Below are 23,151 nucleotides of genomic sequence, written 5' to 3'. Positions count from 1 at the left end.
CCATCCCTAATTGCCCTCGAGAAGGTGGTGGTGAGCCGCCTTCTTGAACCGCTGCAGTCCGTGTGGTGAAGGTTCTCCCACACTGCTGTTAGGTGGGGAGTTCCAGGATTTTGACCCAGCAACGATGAAGGAACGGCGATATATTTCCAAGTTGGGATGGTGTGTGACTTGGAGGGGAACATGCAGGTGGTGGTGTTCCCATGTGCCTGTTGTCCTTGTCCTTCTAGGTGGTAGAGGTCACGGGTTTGGGAGGTGCTGTGGAAGAAGCCTTGGCGAGTTGCTGCAGTGCATCCTATGGATGGAACACTGCAGCCACAGTGCGCCGGTGAAGGAAGTAAATGTTTAGAGTGGTGGATGGGGTGCCAATCAAGTGGGCTGCTTTGTCCTAGATGGTGTCAACCTCCTTTAGTGTTGTTGGAGCTGCACTCATCCAGGCAAGTGGAGTATTCCATCACACTCCTGACTTGTGCCTTGTAGATGGTGGAAAGGCTTTGGAGAGTCAGGAGGTGAGTCACTTGCCACAGAATACCCAGCCTCTGACCCGCTCTTGTAGCCACAATATTTATGTGGCTGGTCCAGTTAAGTTTCTGGTCAATGGTGACCCCAGGATATTGATGGTGGGGGATTCGGTAATGCCATTGAATGTCATGGGGAGGTAGTTAGACTTTCTCTTGTTGGAGATGGTCATTGCCTGGCACATCTCTGGCGTGAATGTTACTTGCCACTTATCAGCCCAAGCCTGGATGTTGTCCAGGACTTGCTGCATGGGGGCACAGACTGCTTCATTATCTGAGGGGTTGCAAATGGAACTGAACATTGTGCATTTATCAGCGAACATCCCTATTTCTGACCTTATGATGGAGGGAAGGTCATTGATGAAGCAGCCGACGATGGTTTCATTCGTAATAAGATAAATAAATTGACGGCACAAAGAAATAAATGGGTATGATCTTGTGGCCATTACAGTGATGTGGTTGCAAGGTGACCAAGGTTGGGAGCTAAATTCCAGAAGGATAGGAAAAAAGATAAAGGTGGTGGGGTAGCTCTGTTAATAAAGGATGAAATTGTTGTAATAGTGAGAAATGATCTTGGCTCAAAAGATCAAGATGTCGAATCAATTTGGGTGGAGGTAAGAAATAGCAAGGGAAAGAAATCACTGGTGGGAGTAGTAAAAAGGTACCCTAACAGTAGCTGCGCTGTAGGGCAAAATATAAATCAGCAAATAAGGTGGGCTTGTAAAAAAGGTAATGCAATAATCACGGGTGATTTTAACTTTCACATAGATTGGACAAACCAAATTGGCAAAAATAGCCTTGAGGAGGAGTTCATAGAGTGTATTAGGGACTGTTTCTTAGACCAATACGTTGGGGAATCAACCAGGGAACAGGCTATTTTGGATCTGGTAATGGAGAACAGGATTAATGATCTCAAAGTAAAGGATCCCTTGGGAAGCAGAGATCATATCATGATGAATTTCACATCCAGTTTGAGAGCGAGGATCTTGGGTCTGAAACTACTGTATTAAACTTAAAAAAGGGCAATTATAAAGGAATGAGGGCGGAATTGGCTAAAATGGATTGGGTAAACAGATTAGATGGTATGATGGTGGATAAGCAGTGGCAAACATTTAAAAAGATATTTTATGACTCGCAACAAAAATATATCCCTGTGAGGAGGAAAGATTCCATAAAAACCATGGCTAACTAAGAAAGTAAAGGACGGTATCAGGTTAAAAGAAAAAGCATACAACATGACAAAGATTACTGGTAAGCCCGAAGATTGGGAAAACTTTAAAAACCAGCAAAGGATGACTAAAAGAATAATAAAGAGGGAGAAAATAAATTATGAGAGTAAACTAGCAAGAAATATAAAAACTGACAGTAAAAGCTTCTACAAGTATATAAAAAGGAAAAGGGTAGCTAAAGTAAACATTGGTCCCTTAGAGGATGAGACTGGGGAAATAATAATGGAAAACAAGGAAATGGCAGAGGAATTGAACAGATATTTTGTATCTGTCTTCACAGTAGAAGACACTAATAACATACCAATAATAGTAGAAAATCAAGGAGCAATGGGGAGGGAGGAACTAAAAACAAACACTATCACTAGAGAAAAAGTACTAGGTAAACTAGTGGGTTGAAAAGCTGACAACTCCCCTGGACCTGATGGCTTGTATCAGAGGGTCTTAAAAGGAAGTGGCTACAGAGATAGTGGATGCATTGATTGTAATCTTCCAGAATTCACTAGATTCTGGAAAGGTCCCAGCGGATTGGAAAACCGCAAACGTAACACCCCTATTCAAGAAGGGAGTGAGACAGAAAGCAGGTAACTATAGACCAGTTAGCCTGACATCTGTCATTGGGAGAATGCTAGAATGCATTATTAAGGAAGTAGTAGCAGGACATTTGGTGACTCATAATACAATCAAGGAGAGTCAACATGGTTTTATGAAGGGGAAATCATGTCTGACATTCATTAGAGTTCTTTGAGGAAGTAACAGGCTGGGTGGATAAAGGGGAACCAATGGATGCAGTATATTTGGATTTCCAAAAGGCATTCGATAAGGTGCCACATAAAAGATTACTGCACAAGATAGGAGCTCATGGTGTTGGGGGTAATATGGATAGTATGGATCGAGGATTGGCTAACTAACAAAGAGTCTGGATAAAAGGGTCATTTTCAAAATGGCAATCTGTAACTAGTGGGGTGCCGCAGGGATCAGTGCTGGGGCCTCAACTATTTACAATATATATCAATGACTTTGATGAAGGAACAGAGTGTCTTGTGGCCGAATTTGCTGATGATACAAAGATAGGTAGAAAAGCAAGTTGCGATGAGGACACAAAGTGTCTGCAAAGGGATATTGACAGGTTAAGTGAATAGGCAAAAATTTTTGGCAGATGGAATATAATGTGGGAAAATGTGAAGTCATTCATTTTGGGAGGAAAAATAAAAAAAGCAAAATATTATTTGAATGGAGAAATACTACAAAATGCTGCGATACAGAGGGATCTGGGTGTCCTTGTACATGAAACATAAAGTCAACACACAGGTGCAGCAGGTAATCCGGAAGGCAAACAGAATATTGGCCTTTATTTCTCGGGGGATGGAGTATAAAAGCAGAGAAGTCATGCTACAACTGTACAGGGTGCTGGCGAGACCACACCTGGAGTACTGCATACAGTTCTGGTGCCCTTATTTAAAGAAGGACATACTTGCATTGGAGGCAGTTCAGAGAAGGTTCACTAGGTTGATTCCGGGTATGGAAGGGTTGTCTTATGAGGAAAGATTGAACAGGTTGGGTCTATACTTATTGGAGTTTAGAAGAATGAGAGGAGACCTTATTGAAACATACAAGATTCTGAGGGGACTCGATAGGATAGATGATGAGAGGATATTACCCTCATGGGGGAATCTAAAACTAGGGGGCATAGTCTCAGAATAAGGGGTCGCCCGTTTCAGACGGAAATGAGGAGGAATTTCTTCTCCTAGAGGGTTGTGAATCTTTGGAATTCTTTACCCCAAAAAGCTGTGGAGGCTGAGTCACTGAATACATTCAAGGCTGAGTTGGACAAATTTTTGATCAGCAAGGGAGTCAAAGGATTTGGGGAAAAGGCAGGAAAGTGGAGTTGAGGTAAAAATCAGATCAGTATGATCTCATTGAATGGTGGAGCAGGCTCGAGGGGCCGAATAGCCTACTCCTGCTCCTATCTCTTATGGTCAAGCCAAGGACACTGCCCTGAGGAACACCTGCAGCAATGTCCTGGGGCTGAGATGATTGGCCTCCAACAACCACTACCATCTTCCTTTGTGCTTGGTATGACTCCAGCCACTGGAGAGTTTTCCCCCTGATTCCCACTGACTTCAATTTTACTAGGGCTCCTTTGTGCCACACTTGGTCAAATGCTGCCTTGATGTCAAGGGCAGTCACTCTCACCTCACCTGGTGCCATCTGCACCCTTCAGAAGTGCAGTTTTGGTACTTAAGTCTTTCACCTCCATTAGCACATTAAGGAAGTGCCTTGTCTCATTCTAGTCTGCACAGAATTGCATTTAATCAGTTTTATTGTCCCACTAATAGATTTCATTTGTCGCAGCTAAGTTTGAACTGGAGCAATAATATTTTTGCAACAAGTTTTATGCACATATGAACATACAAATATGATGGACAGGAAAAGGCCAGCTGGTCCATCAAGTCCACCTCACAGTCATGATGCCTTCAGCATAACAATTCCCAACATCCACCACCCACCAGTAGTCATGTAATCTCTTGGGAGAGGCAAAAAAAGATTAAAAACCCAAAGCCAATTTAGGGAGACAAAAATCTGGGAATTTCTTTTCTGATCGCTTAAGGGGATCAAAAGTAGTCCAGGAGACCACATTGACAGTGATTTATATTATTTAGTATCTCACCTTCCTTTTATACTAGATACACTAATAACTGAATAATGCAATAGCTGTTACCAGCTACAAGCAGAAAGGAGAGAAGGGTGAGTTTTGCTTCTCTCTGTACCTGGGAAAATACTCGTGTTTCTTCTTTGCCAGCTTGAAAAATGTCACTGATTCATTCCTACAGCACAATTGCAATCAGACAGTGGTCTGCCAAGTGCTCTCTCTTTCTCTTCTGTTGGTGATCTGATTGGGTGTTCATTCTCATCAAAACAATCCTGATGCTGACACTTGGCAACGGCATGCATTTCTGCATGAGCTTTTCACGCAATGTCTTCTACTTGCACTCAGATTGATCCGGAAGTGTTACACACTGGTGACAGTACTGTGTACTACAGCTCATGTTTGCTGTTTGGGTCCTTCAACAGCTTTACTGAACTTGCTAACAGTTCTGCATCAACATGGTTACACTGTGATCGATAGCTTGGAGTGCATCAGTGAAGAAAAGCTACACCACCAGGCAATCCCTCTCTGACATACGAATACGTATACTTGGAGTACTATTACATCTCCAAGACCTTCTCACTTCTGAGTCAGTGGAAGGAAACCAGAGTTTGTTTGTTTGTGCCTTCTAAAAGTCAGGACATGGTTACCAGTTGTCTTCTGAGTTTTCTTTTGTTTCAGCTAATGTAACATACCAGACTTGATCGCATTTCAAAACTATCCCAAGGATCAGTGCTGGAGCCCTTATTCTTTTTAGTCTATATAAACAGATGGATGCAGATACACAAAGCAAGTTTGCAGATACTAAACTTGGGGGAGGGGAGCAGTTATGTCTGATGAAGCAGCCAAGGAAGTACACAAAGACCTAGACAAAATTTACAAGTGGGCAGAACATCGGCAGACGAAATTCACTATATGTAAGTGCAACACTTTTCATACTGGAGGAATATAATGGGGGCCATGCTTAATGAATGTTGTTGAACTTGCTACAGGAGGCAAAGATAGATCTGGAAGTGACAGTAGACTGAACACTTACCAGTCATCATGGAACAGTAAACAAAATAAGACATATTGCCAAATCAGTGATTATCCTGGGGTCATCACACTGAAGTCATATAAACACTCTGTTCAAGCCACACCTTGAATAGTGTTCAATTGTGGCCAACAAAGTATGTGGGGAAACATCCAAGCCCTGGAAGTAGTGCAAAGGGAAATGAGGCTGTTCTATACTGTTAGAGAACAGAGTTAGAAAAAAAAGTTAGAAAAACTCTGACTTTTAAGCTTCCAAAGGAGGTAAGAGAGTTTCTTTATAGAGGTATAATCTAAATGAAATAGAAAAGGTTAATGCTAGAACTATTTCAAGTTAAACCAGGGCTGTAGGTCAAGGAGACAAAAAGGTACAAACTGGCAAATATCTGAAAGAAAATCTCCACACAAAGATCGATACCTGGTTGACAACTGGAAGCAAAACTCAAATTAATTAAGAGGCAGTTGTGTGTTGTGATGGAGATGTCTGCACGTACTCGGTACCACGTGGAAGCAGAGTTTAAAGTGACCCAGGATGCGATTCTGGTTGTTGACTCACCGGGGACTTATCCATGTTGGTTCTTGATTTTCTCATGAGATTTCCGAAGTTGGCCTTTTTTCATTGGCCTCTGGATTTCATAAGGTTAGGAAGAGACTTTTGCTCTGTTTGTGGTTCTTTTGACAATGCCATACGCTCAGATAAACAATATCCTATTACTAGTGCAGGTAAGTCTGTCCTAGTCAACATTGCTACCAAACACACCACATTGTTGCCGCCAGCGTCAATACATAAAACAGCTCCTAGAATAAAATATTTCCAGTTAGAGTGGGCCAACGGTTAGAAGTAATTTATTTCGGGAGGCAACTTTCACAAAAAGGTGGGTATTGGATTTGACAGAAAACTCTACTATATGGGTTTGCTGGGGGAGGGGGAGGGGGAAAAGAGGAGAAGGGTAAGAAAATCTGTTACAAGAGCCAATGTGTTAATTGAAATGGGCCATTAGTCTTGCTGTCGTTGTTGGTTCCCAGGAACAAAAGCTGCAGTGGTAAGGGAGAAGAGGCTCACAAGTACCCCTCAATAAATTGCACTTCAACCACTATAGCCTCCTTGATCTGTACTTGTCCAAGTTTAATTTTTGTGTGTGTTTGGGGTGGGGGGGGGGGGGGGGAAAGAGAAGGAATAATTATATACAGATAATCCATGTAAAAAAAAGTGCTAAACAAGGCTATGATGAAAGATCAATATTTCAGCAAGAAAGCTTCCTCCGACTGTTCACGACTACTCGTGAATTAAGAGCTGTACTAAAACCTGTAGACTCAAGCCTGTTAAGGACAGATTTAAGATAACCTAAATCCATCAGTGACCATCTGCCAAATGTAAACTGAGTGCAACAGGAGCACCTTTTTAAAAAGGTAGTTAGAAAAAGGAGTAATGCTGGTGCTAGACAGCAAACTACTGGACGTATTTCTCCAAATACTGTATGAAGTATGGCATGTCCAGCAATAGATAGGGTCACTGGAACAAGAAATGTCACACACACTTTGTAACTTACCACTCAATAAAAGCAACAGAAAAGATTTCATGAAGCCTTGCTAATTTTGTTAAACATTGATATCGTCTAGCAACAACCTGTTTAGATGACAGTCACCAGCAAATATTTTGGGAGTATGCATCTAAAGCCTTGCCTGTTTCCCTGCCCCTCCAGCCCCTCACCCACCCACCCTCCAGGCATCCAACCAACAAAACAAAAATGACCAATTGCGCTGTTTATCTGCAAGTTTAATAGATGCTTAAATTTCCTTTGATATAATCCCAGTCTGGAGTAAAGCTAATTTGTACGTTACGTTCAATTTGAACAGATAATCTCCCTCCCCCCACAGCCCTTAAATTCAATGATGGGATGTTGCTGCAAAAAAGGACATCTGATTGGACAGAATTGGAAAATAAAATCGGACAGCTATACCCCCCTTGTCTCAAAAACAGCCATGCTGTTTCAGGACTTGCAGATAATGGATAATTAGCTGGGTCCTCGCCCTCCCATAGCCATCTTCACATCTGCAGAGCAGTTTATTCCCCTCAAACAGCAGAAAACAGGTGCCAGCATTTTAAAAAGACAAGTGTTATCAGCTTAGATTGTCATATTCAGACCAATGCTTTGTAAAAACACAAATGATTCAATTTCACTGCCTTTACAGCAAGAACCAAAACAATTGGCACCCAATAAAAACAAATGTTTGCTAGTTTCTGGAAAGCAGCGGGCTTGACTATTTTTGAAGCTTACCAGAATTAATGTTCCTTTGGATCCAGTAATTTGTGTTAAGTTTACCTTCAGGAATGAACTCCACTCCCATCACGATGGCATTGTGAACAATTTTAATTGTAACTCATAAAAGCACCGTTGTCCCATGGCTCAGGGAAAATCCTCCTACAATGATAATGTAACAGAGATTACTGTGAATTACATGGCTGTCCTTGGACTTAGGATCCCTTATTAATTGGGATATATGTTCAGCTATGAACGCAAATAAGTGATCATAATTCAGATAGACTTAGTATAGTTATGGAAAATGACAAAGATGGAACAGGAGTAAAAGTTCTAAATTGGGGAAACACCAATTTTACTAAGTTAAGTGATTTGGCAAAAGTGGACTGGAACAGCTACTTGAAGGTAAATCAGTGTCAGAGCAGTGGGAAGCATTCAAGGGGGAGATTCAAGGGGTTCAGAGTAAACATGTTCCCACAAAAAGGGTAGGACTGCCAAATCTAGAGCCCCCTCTAGAATGACAAGGAGCATTTGGGGTAAGATAAGGCAAAAAAGGGAAGCTTATGTCAGACACAGAGCTCAATACTGCAGGAAGCCTAGGGGAGTATACAAAGTGCAGGAGTGAAAATAAAAAAGGAAATTAGGAAAGCAAAGAGAGGGTATAAAAAAATACTGGCAAGTAAAATTATGGAAAATCCAAAAATGTTTTATAAATACATAAAGAGCAAGAGGATAACTAAGGAAAGAATAGGGCCTATTAGAGACCAAAAAGGTAACCGCTGCGTGGAGGTGGAAGATGTGGGTATGGTTCTTAATAAATACTTCGCGTCTGTCTTCACAAAAGAGGGCGACGATGCAGAGTTTGTAGTTGAGGAGGAGTGAGAAATATTGGATGGGATAAACATACTAAGAGGGAATATTAAGGTGTTTAGCATCTTTGAAAGTAGATAAATCGCTAGGCCTGGATGAAATGTATCCCAGGCTGTTAAAAGAAGCAAGGGAGGAAATAGCAGAGGCTCTGACCATCATTTTCCAATCCTCCCTGGCTACAGGTGTGGTGCCAGAGAATTGGAGGGCTGCTAACGCTGTACCGTTGTTTAAAAAGGGAGAAACATAGACCTTGTAATTACAGGCCAGTCAGTCTAACCACAGTGGTGGGCAAATTATTGGAATCAATTCTGAGAGACAGTATAAATCATCATTTAGAAAGGCACAGATTAATCAAGGACAGTCAACATGGATTTGTTAAGGGAAGGTCATGTCTGACCAACTTGATTGAATTTTTTGAGGAGATAACAAAGAGGGTTGATGAGGGTAGTGCATTTAATGTAGTCTACAGGTCCCTTGCTTTTTGTGATATATATTCATGATTTTGACTTAAATGTAGGAGACATGATTAAGAAGTTTGCAGATGATACGAAATTGGCCGAGTGGTTGATAGTGAAGAGGAAAGCTGTAGACTGCAGGAAGATTTCAATGGACTGGACAGGTAGGCAGAAAATTGGCAAATGGGATTCAATCCAGAGAAGTGTGAGGTAATGCATTTGGGGAGGTCAAACAAGGCAAGGGAATACACAATAAATGGGAGGATACTGAGAGGTGTAGAAGTGAGGGACCTTGGAGTGCATGTCCACAGATCCCTGAAGGTAGCAAGACAGGTAGATAAGGTGGTGAAGGCGGCATACGGTATACTTTCCAGTGTTAGCCGAGGAATAGAATGTAAGAGCAGGGAGATTATGCTAGAACTGTATAAAACGCCAGTTAGGCCACAGCTCAAGTACTGCGTACAGTTCTGGTCACCACATTACAGGATGTAACTGCACTAGAGAGGGTACAGAGGAGATTTATGAGGTTGTTGCCAGGACTGGAGAATTTTAGCTATGAGGAAAGATTGAATAGGCTGGGGTTGTTTTCTTTGGAACAGAGGCAGCTGAGGGTTGATTTAATTGAGGTGTATAAAATTGAGGGGCCTAGATAGACTGGATAGGATGGACCTATTTCCCTTAGCAGAGAGGTCAATAACCAGGAGGATAGATTTAAAGTGGTTGGTAGAAGGATTAGAGGAGAGCTGAGGACAACATTTTTCACCCAGAGGGTGGTAGAGGTCTGGAACTCACTACCTGAAAGAGTGGTAGGGGCAGAAACCCTCATCACATTTAAAAAGTGCTTGGATATGCACTTGAAGTGCCATAACCTACAAGGCCATGGACCAAATGCTGGAAAGTGGGATTAGACTCGGTAGCTCTTTTTCGACTGGCACAGACACGATAGGAGGCCGCCATTCGGCCTGTGCTGTAAATTTTCTATGTTTTTAAGTGAGAACAAAGGATCGGTGACTGTATCCACAGAATCACTTATTCCTGAATGGCCTCCCAAGAGTGCCATTATATTCATTTGGAAGGAGGAGACCAAAAGAACTTCCTTCAGACCCTATCTTCTAAACTTATTCACCTGCAACTCTACAGCCGAGGTAGTTTATATGTTGGATAAGTTTAATTTTGGACATAACATGCTGGTTGAAAAGATGCATGGATACTGTATTTTGGTTCAATAATTTAGCTCAACATATTGGTAATGCATAATCATTATTCTGGACTGCACTGTAAAAAAATAAATTCTGCTGCTGAAACTTGGCACCTCCAAGTGGTGGAACCACTTCATTAATGGGGTAGGATGGGTATTCATGCTGTGGTGTGGAAGATGGTGGCAATAAATTCGCACGTATAATGAGTTCCACGACTCACGACACTTGAGTTTTGGGGGAGAGGGGAGGGGAGAGAGAGAAAAAAATGAGGCAGGAATGAGAAGCAGGTTAAGTAGAGTCTGTGTGGTTGAGTTGGCTCCAAGATGATATTCCTGGTGATGGAAGATTGGTGCTAAGCCAAACCTCCATTACAGATTTACTAATCTGACTGATGTGGCAGTCACACCTTGATTGACCAGCCTTGCTCATAATGGGCCCTAGAGATAGACCAGTTACTAGAGGCTGGGATTCTTTACAAATAATCCTGCAAACCAATCGATAGGGCAGCCCTGTCTTGACAAGCAGTGGGAAGCTATCCACTACCTCATGCTCGTAAACTGTATGGTTTTAGCTTGTTAAGCTTCAGCAGTGCCTCTTCAAACACTTCAGGGCTCCCTTGCTACCTGCATCTAACCGCTTTAGACTTATTAAGTATGATGTGTCCCATCAAGGAGAGAGTGTACACTTCATACAGGGCAAACAAACACCTATGTGGATTTTTTGGAAGCTTGGTTTAGAGATTCTTCAACATAGTGAAGAGTTTTCATGCGTGCTTGACATCGGGTTAACAAAAAAAGTGTCATAATTTATGCCATCAAATTTTAGAGCCTTACTATCAGAGATGTCCTTTCACAAAGTAATGAACAGGGAAGTTTACATTTAAGTATGTGCAGTAAAGCAATTCCTCATAAGAAGTTAATTTTAACGAGCTGAAGCAAATCACAAGATATACTATACAGGAACACTCGTTAACAGACTTCATCCTTATGGAAACATCTGTTTGCCAACTCACTGACTAGCAGTAATAAAATCACTTCACTTATTGCATTGTTTTATGGTTAACTGGGGTCCCCATCACATTCCTACTACACTTAGAACAGATTTGTGAAGTTAATTTAAGCTCAATGAAAAGTGTTAGTTTTAGAGTCTTGGAAAATCAACATATTGCAGCCCTGGGCAAATCTGTCCTTATTGTAAGGAATGAATTATATTCCAACCTTATGGTTCAAATTTCCTGAGGCTTGACAGTCAAGTATTACTACAGTCTACAACAAGCAAAACCACACCTTTATAGATTACAAGCCGAGTGAACGCAGTTTTGGAATAGACTGCGCAAAAACTAACACTGCACAGCAAATTTTTTTAACCCCTCCTCCCCCCGCCCTATATTTGGGGAAGAGAAACAATACAGAATACATTCGAGCCTCCCAAGGTAAAAATTCCAATAAACTGCTGCCACAACTCAAGCTCTACCGTATATTTTGCTCCTTCCTTTGTTTAGCTCCTACTGGCCTGTGTCGGCATGTTAGGTAATTGCTCAAATACGAATTTCACTGCATCTCCTTACCCTGTGAATCGGATAAGCTATCAACTTTCTTTGGACTCAGTGCACAACACATTTGACGATTTCAGTTTCATATCTCAAACTTGATAAATCATAATTCAAACAGAGCACAGGATGCATACCTGTGCAGTCCTATATCACATCTGTTTGTGATATACTGACGGATGAACCCTTCATGCGTTTCACATTATTAAAAGTTAATGACTAAGCCAATATATCTCATCACAGGGTGGCTGCCAAGACCAGACTGTGGTATTGCACGGTGGTAAACAAGTTTCTTCAAAATACCCAAAAGAAAATATATACATTGTTCTACCATGCAGATTTTAAAAATCCATTCAATATTGTCAACATTTAAAACAAATTCTAAATCATAAAAGCTAAGGGAAACATTAGAAAAGGAAACGTGTTTACCGCAAGAACTTATTGCTATTTAATGCAAGTTAATTCCAAAAAAAACCTCCCAAACTGCTGAGATTTAAAGCCAATAAATGTTTCAGGATTAGTTTACTATTTTTTCTGAAAGTTTTTTTTTTGTTTGCACTCCAATATTATCCCCTCCTTACCTGAAGGAGTTAATTCATGTTGGGGTACAGTTCTGTGTAGTTGGCCACCCTCCAGTACCTCATCCAGCTGGCCATTTTCACTGTGAGCCTGGAAAAGTGTTCGCAGGCTATTCAACTATGGTGTAGGGCACTGCATCAAAGGCAGTTTCTGTCCAGTGGGAGTTGTTGAATAATGATCGGCAATAGGAATCTTGGCCAACATTTCTGCTCCCTAGCGCAGGGGGCCAGAGACCAGTAGCAGCATCTACTGCCACCTTGGCAGAGATCAGCTAACTGAGTGCACATAGGGGATTGAATCAAATTCCTTCTTGTTTGGTAAAATTCCACAAAGCCATACGAAGTTCAAAACTCAAGCACCACCTGCACAACCAGGGCAACATTTTATATTTAATTCTTTCAAATGTTAGAATCACTTCTTTCTGTCGTCTTTGTTCCACTGTTCTTTTGTTTCATCTTTTTGTTGCGCTTTCATTATTCAACTATGTTTTCTATACCTTATTTCCACGCTAGTATTTTTCTTCCTTTGTTTTCTCTTGCTTCTCTATTTCTTTTTTTGAATAGTGAATTTTTAATTGCAGTAAAATGTCAATGACATTCATAATAGCGAGCCAAATGCTAGACAATACAACAGATATACCAAAACAAGGTTGCACAATGAATGCTGCTCAAGAAAAATTTGGAGGAGTTATGTTTCTTTGGCCGGGGGGGGGGTGGGGGGGCGGGGGGAAAGAGAGGAAGAGGAGAATCTGAAAAATGAGAAGAAATAATACTATAGAGCACAAAGTAACAGCAGTGGCCCAACAGCAATGTCTAAGCATCTTTGTTATTTGTCCCCGACCAACATTCTCCCTTCCTCTGCTGAAGATGCTCGATGGAGTCAGTCCACAGGGGCTTATTGGGCTACGGTGCACAGATGTAATTCAGTCCATTTTGAAGTCACACATTACTATATCACCATTTACTGAGTACTAAATAAAATGAAATCCCATCTGGGTATCATTCGTGGTTTTGAATTAGTTTCCTTCATTATGCACTATTACTATGCTTAGTTGGAAGGTGGGTCAAAAATTTAAGTTTGAAAGTCATCAGGCTGCACATTAAACATTAAGTTACTTTCATGGTAAAATCTGTGTTTACCCAACTATCTTCAGTGCAGAAAACAAACTGAGCGCTTATCAGGTACAAAACTTAATCACAAAAAAAATTCCTCAAATGTTAGGACATCGCAATGCCTTTTATTTAGCATACTGAGGCGCCCAGAAGAAATTGAATATAATTAATTGGGGAACGGGAAATAAATGAGATTACATTCAATACTGGCATCTCGCCAAAACTGATGCGTTTGCTGCACCTTATGGCATTCTCCTGTACCTAAAACTTAAGCTCAATTTATTAAAAATACTAGAGATGCCAAAGCTTTATAAAATGGAGGCTGATTAAACCAGATGACTGGTATCTTGGTAATACAGGTTATCTACTGTAAGTAGGTAATGTAGCACAATGTATGGTAAATATGATATACTCCTGAATGACCAAATAAATAAATCCCAATATCATTTTTAGCTTTGACAAATGATCCACAAACAGAAATCAACCATCTGGGATCCATAACATGACAACTCACCAGCAAAACAAAACGCTGACAAACTTAAATACAAGTAGCTGTATGAACATTGGCACAAAGTTTGTTGGGTTTGATTTGCATTGTATATTCTGTAACAAAGAAGTAGTTTCCAGGATGAATATAGACATGAGGACTTGTTCTTGCTTTACATATAATCTTTTCACCACTCAACTGTAACAAGTGAACAACTAGGGCAAAGTATAGAATTCCTTCACTATTGCAAAGCAATAATTTAATTATGCTCATACAATTTTTTTAAACTTTGCGCTTACACTATGTCAGTCCTACTGTCTATGTCTATTCCACTTGAATTCACGATGCACCAGATCTTAAATTAGCAATGTTAATTTGTGCAGACAGATGACTTAGAAACCGCAAAAATGTTACTGGAAAAACTTAAGGGAAAAAAAAATCACCACCTGTTTTCCAAAGAAAAAGCACCGATTGCCACTTCTCCACCCTCCCTTGGTAGTCCATCTATTCCCATAGAGAAAAATTACCAATGCATTCTTTTTTTAGGATCAGACCATTTTCTGGCATATGTAGAAACCCATCATCGTACTCCCAATACAAGCTGAGTAATCTACATCCATCTGCAGGGTGTGGTTGCCTAATATGGAGAGCTCTTCCTTGTAAGGACACATCACACTTCCACAAGCACAGAAAGTTTAAGCACAGGTTGGCAGAGCCAGGGATTAGGGACCATTCCTTTCCGCTTTCCAAGCCACCCCCCCCTCCCCAGCCAGGAGTACTGCTAAAATGAAATCAGCTAAAATCGTGCGGCTTACTAAAGCAAATCACTGGAAAGCTTCCTATTGCTTGTGGCACTACTTTACCCACTACTGCTTTGGCCTGCAGGATTATCTGGAGTGGCGTGAACCGCAGCTCAGGTACTATTATTGAGTAAGGCTCGCTGGTGCAGGCCTGCCTAGCTCAGGTATCTCAGTACCAAGCCAGCCATGGAGGGTTGACTTGGTCCCAAACTTCCATTAATCAGATGTGTCATCTCGGAGGCACCTTCACCCCAAAGAAACTGGCCTGCCTGCCTACCTCTTCCTCCCCACAAGGATCATCATCATCATCACCACGAGTTGTTCATTAACCAATTAACAAGTCATATTTGAGGTCTCACTTGGTGGACTGCAGGTACCTCATGAGTTCCTCGTGAGCAGCATGGTGAGAAGCACAACTTTCCATAAAATGCAGGAGAGAACAGAACAAACAATTTATATAACAAAAACAGGCCATTCGGCCCAACCAGTTCGTGCTGAAGTTTATCCTCCACATGAGCAGTAGTCCCAGTTCCATGTGCCCAGTCTGTTCACATATCACTTTATTCTCTTTTCCTGCAACCAACTATCTAACCTATTCTTAAATGGCGATATGGTCTCTGCTTCAATCAACCACATGCGCAGAAAAGTTTCTCTTGCTCTCCATTCTAAATCTCTTATATTTAATCTTGTATCAATGTCCCCTCGTTCAACAACTTTAATTTATATAGCACCTTTAACATTGTAAAACATGATGTGGAGATGCCGGTGATGGACTGGGGTTGACAATTGTAAACAATTTTACAACACCAAGTTATAGTCCAGCAATTTTATTTTAAATTCACAAGCTTTCGGAGATTTTCTCCTTCCTCAGGTAAAAACATGCCAAGGCACTTCACAGGAACGTTATCAAACAAAATTTTACACCAAGCCACATAAGGAGATATTAAGACAGGTGGCCAAAAGCTTGGTCAAAGGGTAGATTTTAAAGAGCATCTTAAAAGGAGAGGGAGGTAGAGAGGCAAAGAGGTTTAGGGAAGGAATTTCAGAGCTTAGGGCGTAAGTAGCTGAAGGCACAGCCGTCAACAGTGGAGTGATGAAAATCGGGATGGACAAGAGGCCAGAATTGGAGGAGCGCAGAGATTTTGGTAGAGCTGGAAGAGGTCAGAGATAGGGAGAGGCAAGGCTACGGAGGAATTTGAAAACAAGGATGAGAATTTTAAAATCAAGGTATTTCCAGGCTGGGTAGGTCAGCGAGCACAAGGGTGATGGGTGAACGGGATTTGATGCAAGTTAGGATACTAGGCCCTCAATGACTGGAATTACTCTTTCTATCTGACTTATCCACCCTTTATAATTTCAAAGATATCAAATTATCCCATAATCTCCTCTGTTCCAAGGAAAACAATCCCAATCCTTACGTCTTTCTTTGTATTTCCTCATACCAGACAACAACCTAGTGAATCTGCACTATATCTTCTCTATCGTCTAAACATCCTTCCTGTAGTGTGCAGCCCAAAACTGCGCACAGTACTCCAACCGTGTTCCAACTGAAATTTTATATAAATTCACCATTACAGTGCAATACCATCATCCACCTGATGACAGCATGATCACACACCACAACCCAAATGAATGGTGGTTCCACCAGTTGGAGGTGTGAAGCTTCAGCTGCAGCTGCTGGTCTCTGAAAACCCAGCCATGGCAGGTACCAAGCCCTGCATACATGTTTTGATACCCCACCTTCAGGTAACACCTTCCAGAAGCTATCATCTCCAGTTTCAGAATTTCGTCATTCTTCTTGACCCAGACAAGATGGCCTGTATCAGGCTAGCCAAGTCCAATGCCCTTCATGAGGCTTACTCATCACTAATTGCTTAATCCAGGTCCTCATGAAAGAGACTTTGCCACAAGAGACATGCCCACTGTGAGGCTGATTCTCCTTTCATAACTGTTTTAATCAGGACAAACATGCATGTTCATATTTATCCCCTGCAGGTTTGTTTATTGGTACCTACTGGTTACAATTAGCGCCGTAGTGTCCTAAATTTCTCAGACCTGAAAAACTACTAACTAGCTGGCTGTGAGAACACAACATATTCACACAAGATATTTTGAATCTAACCTACTCCCATAGAAAGACTGATTACTTGTCCTAATTTTATTGAGAATTGCGACACAAGTAGTTAACACAACATTGAGCTGGGGAAAACATGCCAGGGCAATACTGCAAAGAGGTTCTGGGGCGTTATTCAACATAGGAGTAGGAGAACAATGTAGCAGCCCCCATCTGCAACTTCATGACAATATTTTCACATGCATTCAAAATACAATGCTGCCCCAGATAACAAGATGGTTAAGTGACGGGCTCTTTCTTTCTAACCAATACTTGCCACAAGCAAATTTTAAATTTTGTTGTGAATGTAATTTTGCCAGACAGGTCTTTTTTGGGGTCGGGGAGTAGAGAGGGAAAATTTAGATTCTAACATTTCTGTCTCAGACGAGCCATATCCAAAACAGACTCAAGTCAAAGAATAATTCTTAAAAATCTCATACCTCAATTTGACAACAAGCTTCACAGGATATCCAAAGTAATTAATGCACATGGGATTTCTTAATGGGGATGTCTATTACACTGTTATTTTTAGGCTAACTATATGCAAAATGAGTCAGTGTAATCTGATTCAAGCCTGTTTGCTAAGCTGCAACTCAAGAACATGTGGCCCAACAAGCCTGCCCATTTTTGATCAATCTCAACCCCACCAGCCTGCCTTCCACCATATTCCTCAATCTCTACTCCAGAAATGCATCCCATTGTTTCTTTAATCCATTCATGCTGTCTACTTCAATGGCCTTCAGTGAACCTTATTCCACAAGTATATTTGATGGTGAATAGTCCTGCTCAACTAACCTTCTTACTCCTAAAATCCCAATTTTTAAACTTGTGCCCCAGTATTTGGATCCTTCATCGTAGTGAAGGACTTCCCTGGCCAACTTGCTCAATGTCAGTTAGGTAACTCAAGTGTCCTGTTTCCCCAACCCCCCTCCCAAAAAGACAAGCCCAGCTACCTCAAACTTTCCTCCAGTTGTACCTCTCTGCTAAATATGACTGATTTTACAATTTTACATACAAACATTGTGAAATACAATGCACATTACTTGCCTTTTACTGCAGTGAACTCAGTTAACACTTCAATAGATTTATCCATTATAAGTCCCAAATCTGTGTGGAATGACATGTATTATATTAAGTTATAACACAGCAATCAACTGCAGCTGATTTATTGAATCATAAGAATGTCATGGCCAAGAGCCAACAAGAATGCTCCATTCGGTTGCAGCATGGCAACATCCTCAGTGAAAGACTTTTAAGTGATCCAATTCAGATAGTCTTGCAATAAGCCCTCACAGCAGATTATGAGACCACTTGGAGTTTACTTTCATATGTTGGTTGGACCAGGACAGAGGAGATTTCCCCCAATAACAAAAGCAAACCACTCAACACATTGTGGAGAAAACCAGTGGCCTAGACCTGTTTCTGTGCTATAACATTTTATGATTTAATAAACCAACCGCAGATGATTGTGTTGAATGACTCATTTCTGTTGCTGGGTGAAATCCTCCAATTGGAGGCTCCGATGCCAGGAATGTGTTCCATAAATGGCTATGTTTTCTTCTAGTAAAGCTCTCTAGTATTCTTAGCTGAGAATACTAAATCCAAACCCTGTTACTTGGCTCTCTAATACTAGACTCAATGCAAGGAAATAGATCAATATTACACATGAGCAGTACATCAAGCCCATTCCTTCTAGAGACTTTGTGCAAATCTCCTCAGCATAGACTCTTAAAAGCCCATGCAATCTCCTGAGGATGACAACTACAGATAAAACCCAGACAAGAAGCTGTGAATTTTCTCCACACTCATCCAACTAAGTTCGAGGATGCTAATCCAACCTTAAACCCACTTTTATAAGTTGACCGGTTGCCTTATCCATGTACTAGGGCAGCATGAACCATGATCCGTAGAGGATTTGTTCATTTTTGTCTGACCATACAACCTTAAAATCTATTCTTAGATAGATACTTTTACTTTTAATGAAATCAATTAAAGTATTTATTGCTTTGCCGCATTCTAGTCAACATATCCATTAATCTGCAGGGGAAAAAAATTCTCAACTCATCTTATTAGAGCTTGCTAATTTTACACTTATGTCCCCTAGTTTTGCACTCACAGTCCAAGTTTAACAACCTACTTAAATCTACATTATAACTTTCATACTTTGAAACACCAGAATCACATCCCCTCTCATACTTAATGAGATGACTGGCAAACCATTCATAAATCTACCAGTTATAGAGCAGAGGTCAACAGATAATAAGTATTGGCTTTTTTCCACTGTGTTTCAGTACCAGGGTGGTGGAAGCAGATTCATTAGTAACATTCAGAAGGAAACTGGATGTATACTTAAAGGAAAAATTTGCAGGGCTATGGGGAAACAGCAGGGGAGTGGGACTAATTGAATAGCTCTTACAAAGAGCTGGCACAGGCACAATGGACCGAATGGCCTCCTTCTGTGCTCTATAATTCAATGATACCAAATAACTTCCAACTCTGGAGGTTGATCAGACCATCCCATCTCACTTTTCTCTCGAGTTTTACATTTATTTGCTCAGATATTGACAGCACATTACCTTGCTCATCAGGGATGAATAGATTAGCAACAGATACTGAGAAAGCATGTCAACATTTGGTTAGTAAAACAAATAGTCTGAATCAACACAGTTTTAATGTACTTGTTTTGCTGTACTTAAGAGCAAAAGTCCTTTTGCATTTTAGGATAGTGAAACTAATTTGAATTTTGAATTAGGAAATAGTGATTTTTCTCTCCAGTTCACCTAAGACAGAAAGTATGCAGCCTAAATAGACTTTGTAACTTCATTAGGTACAAGGATCAACATTGAAGGTGCATCAGCAACATAGAGGAAACTTAGAACGGAAGAAGAGATTTAATGCTTAATCTCAAAATACCTTTCAGTGAACAATTTTAAAATGTAATAGGTATTAGATACAAAAGCTGTATTTTACACAATCTACAGCTAAAACAAGTTGATTTTAAGCATCCTCAAAACCTGCTTTACAAAACGCCAATGCATTGGGCCTCTGAGCTGCTGGGTAGTAAGTTCCCTCATTTCTGGTATGAATGAAAGCTGAGCTTTTAAACAGTGACACTGCAGCTTAGGTCAGCCTTATTTCTAACTATGTCTTGAATATTGAAAGCTGTTGCTGTTCAGAAACCCTGAAAAAAGATGAACGCCAGCAAGAAAAGATAGTATGAGAGAAAGAAAGAAAATAAGTGAGCAGTGAGCAAAACCACAGAAGGTTAGTTAACTGTGCAAGAGTGTGAGACAGTGTCACGTAGTTTACATGTATGCAAAGATTTGAGGGGGAAAAAATCTGATTGATGAGACTAAACAAAGACACTATTCACAACCTAGGCATTATATTTTCTGTGATGGTGTGCAGAATAGAAAGAAGCAGGCTGGGAGACAGGCATCCATAGCTAACCTTGCTAGAAATTCCCAAATTCTTAAAACTGTCAACAGCATTTTTTTTTTAATGTACCAATTGTAATCATCTTTAGTCACAGTACAGTATCATTGTATGCTACAACACAGGAGGAGGCCATTTAGCCCATCGTGCCTGTGCTAGCTCTTTCAAAGAGCTATCCAATTAGTCCCACTCACCTGCTCTTTTCCCATAGCCCTGTAAATTTTTTCCCCTTCAAGTATTTATCCAATTCCTTCTTGAAAGTTACTTTTGAAACTGCTTCCACCACCCTTTCAGGCAGTGCATTCCAGATCATTACAACTCGCTGCGTAAAAAAAATTTCTTCGTGTCGCTTATGGCTCTTTTGCCGATCACCTTAAATCTGTGTCCTTTGGTTAACAACCCCTCTGCCACTGGGAACAGTTTCTCCTTATTTACTCTATCAAAACCATTCATGATCTTGAACAGCTCTATCAAATCTCTCCTTAACCTTCTCTATTCTAAGGAGAACCACCCCAGCTTCTCCAACCTCCCCACGTAAGTCCCTCATCCCTGGTACCATTCTAGTAAATCTCTTCTGCACCCTGTCTAAGGCCTTGACATCCTTCCTAAAGTGTGGTGCCCAGAATTGAACACAATACTCCAGCTGAGGCCTAACCTCTGTTTTATAAAAGTTTAGCATAACTTCCTTGCTTTTGTACTCTATGCCTCTATTAATACATCTGTAACCAGTCAGCCCAGCTGGTGGTATAACCAAATTGACATCGCATTGCACTGACACGAATTCCTTACCTGCTAACAATAAATGACGATAGGAAGAATCCATTATTAGTACAGCATGTTAACATAGCAAGGCATTTGGCCATGGATTCCACAGAATTGTTATCTAATCTTGCCCTCAATCAGTTTGTTTTCCCCTCGAACCACAAGTATATGGCAGATGGAATTTCATTTTTGGTCGTGCCTATCGCTTCAATATCACAAATGGGGGTAGCTTCCTGCAATCAACCTTAGCTGTCAGCGTTACTGTAAATAGTTGTTTTTCACTCCCTGCAGAACAAATGGAAATAATGAAGGCTCTTTGTTCACTGTGCTGTTGCTAGGCATATCATAATACATAGAAATTTGCATTGTTCATTTGGTCCAAGGCTTAATACCATTTATGCAACCATATGACGTAGCCAAGCACGCTTTGTCTTGTAATCATCCAGCAAGAATTGGTTGACTTTTGCCTGCCATTCTAAGGTAAAATTGGTGCTAATGAGATGGTCGCCATCCTTAGCTGACTGAGCACATAATTGATATTTTTCATGCAGTTTACCATGCTCGTGCCTGAATAGCCTCAATTATTACGTCAGCCATTCTTCTACATTTCTTGCACAAACTGGTCACTTCACTGGCAATTTTTGGGTTGACCCTAAACTTGCTTTTCAAAATCATTTATGAAGTGACAGTCAGTTTGTCCATTTACTTATTTTCTCTGCAGTCCAACTTCATTGATAACATCACAACTGCTTTTTTCCTTTTTGCAAAAGGAACAGCTTGCAGTTTTTCTACTCAAACAGGTACCTGCCGTTGGCATCTTCAAATGCTTAGCTGTTTGTTTCAATGTTTAAACACCACTCATCAAGTCAGCATCACTAAAGTAGGGGTTACAGTATGTTACATCAGACAGGGGAAAAAAAGTAGTCAAAGTTGAACCAGAGTTTATAGGATGCATTTCGAACTCAAAATGTTATTTTTAAATCAAAAAGTGCACCCAGATACACTTCAATGCAGTGTACCTGTTGATCTTGATCATTACCCTCCAATGTTTCAGACCACAGATATGCACAACTAATAAATTTGCACCTTTCACAAGCTTAGGATGTTCCAAAGCACTCTACAGACAATTAAGTACTTTTGAAGTGCAGTTGCTGTTGTAATGTAGGGAAATGCTGCTGGCGGTTTGCACACAGCAAGGCCCCACAAACAGCAATAAAATGAATGACCAGATAATTTTTTTTTAAAAAGTGGTGTTGGTTAAAATATAAAAATTGGCCAGAACATGGGGAGAAATCACCTGTTCGTCTTCAAAATAGTGCCATGGGGTCTTTCATGTCCACCCGAGCGTGCAGACGGGACCTCGATTTAGTGTCGCATCCAAAAGACGGCACCTCTGATAGTGCAGTACTCCCTCAGTACTGCACAGAAATGTCAGCCTGGATTATGTGCTAAAGTCTCTGCAGTGGGGCTTGAACCTACGACTTTCTAACTCAGAGGCAAGAGTGCTACCAGTGAGCCAAGGCTGACAAAAACAAATATGAATGAGCTTGGATTTAAAAGTATATTAGATTGGCATTTCACTGGGTATTATGTCATGAAGTTTATTAACTTTTTGTACTAATTCTATAAAAGAAGGCTGTGAATGGAATTGTGGCCACAGCACCACAAATTCATGATTAAAAGTATTTGAAATATAAGCCAAAAAAAGATTAGATTTTGGTTAGCAGTTAGAACCACAGTTTGGAGTTCTCCAAGCAGTTTCCAGCTGCCTCCAATAGAAAAGCACAATAAGCTGAATGCCCTAATTCTTGGATCTCTCAGTCAAAATGAAAACAGCTCATACCAAATTAGGATAGTGACAGAGCAACATTCAGCAGTCTACCATCGTTCTCAAAATAGAAATTCTCTCAAGCCATAAAAAGGTACTGTTCATGAGTTATTTTTTTAAATCCATTCAGAGATAGAAGACCTTAGTAGAATTATATGGTCTGAAACTGAAGAGCCATTTCAAAATGCCAACTTTCATGAGCCATCCATTGGGGACCAAGCAGAGCACTGCATCAGCACAGTACATTTTCACCTCCAAGATTAAGTTCAACCCAAAAGGTA

The 23,151-nt window shown here is 40.7% G+C and overlaps 2 protein-coding genes across 8 annotated transcripts in view; one reads left to right on the top strand and one right to left on the bottom strand.

The window, feature by feature from the left end:
- The window catches only part of eps8a (EGFR pathway substrate 8a, signaling adaptor), a 167,141-nt gene that overhangs the window by 90,055 nt on the left and 53,935 nt on the right, over positions 1 to 23,151 (bottom strand). Inside the window, exon 2 of one of the 7 annotated variants that reach the window (XM_068004762.1) lies at positions 7,700 to 7,843. The exons of 5 other annotated variants lie outside the window; for them this stretch is intronic. The gene's annotated coding sequence lies outside the window, so the exon portion shown is untranslated. The remainder of the gene's footprint in view (positions 1 to 7,699; positions 7,844 to 23,151) is intronic. One more of the 7 variants, XM_068004761.1, reaches the window with a different exon arrangement.
- The window catches only part of LOC137341568 (microsomal glutathione S-transferase 1-like), a 248,054-nt gene continuing 229,381 nt past the window's right edge, over positions 4,479 to 23,151 (top strand). Inside the window, exon 1 of the mRNA XM_068004769.1 lies at positions 4,479 to 4,485. The gene's annotated coding sequence lies outside the window, so the exon portion shown is untranslated. The remainder of the gene's footprint in view (positions 4,486 to 23,151) is intronic.

Source organism: Heptranchias perlo, chromosome 24, assembly GCF_035084215.1.
Source record: "Heptranchias perlo isolate sHepPer1 chromosome 24, sHepPer1.hap1, whole genome shotgun sequence".
NCBI lineage: Eukaryota > Metazoa > Chordata > Chondrichthyes > Hexanchiformes > Hexanchidae > Heptranchias > Heptranchias perlo.
The sequence above is the reverse complement of the archived record's forward strand: the minus strand, read 5'-3'. Positions and strand labels throughout refer to the sequence as shown.